Source organism: Plasmodium gaboni, chromosome 14 (genome assembly GCF_001602025.1).
Source record: "Plasmodium gaboni strain SY75 chromosome 14, whole genome shotgun sequence".
Classification (NCBI taxonomy): Eukaryota; Apicomplexa; class Aconoidasida; order Haemosporida; family Plasmodiidae; genus Plasmodium; species Plasmodium gaboni.
In genome coordinates this window covers 815,308-815,623 of record NC_031494.1, presented here as the reverse complement: position 1 = coordinate 815,623, position 316 = coordinate 815,308, and positions in this window count along the sequence as shown.

Below are 316 nucleotides of genomic sequence, written 5' to 3'. Positions count from 1 at the left end.
ATTATATATATATTTTTTTATAAATTATTATTATTATTATATATTTATATAATTTTTTTTATTTATCATTTTATTTTATTTTTTTTATGAAATATTTTTATCATTGAAATAAAGAAAAAAAAAAAAAAAAAAATTTTAATATGTACAATTTTTTTAATATACATATTATATAAAATTTTATATATTATAATATATATATAATTATTATTATGACATATATATATAAATATATAAACATATAATTTTTTTTTTTTTTTTTTTTTTTTTTTTTTATTTTTTTTTTTTTATTATTATAAAAAAAAAAAAAAAAAAAAAA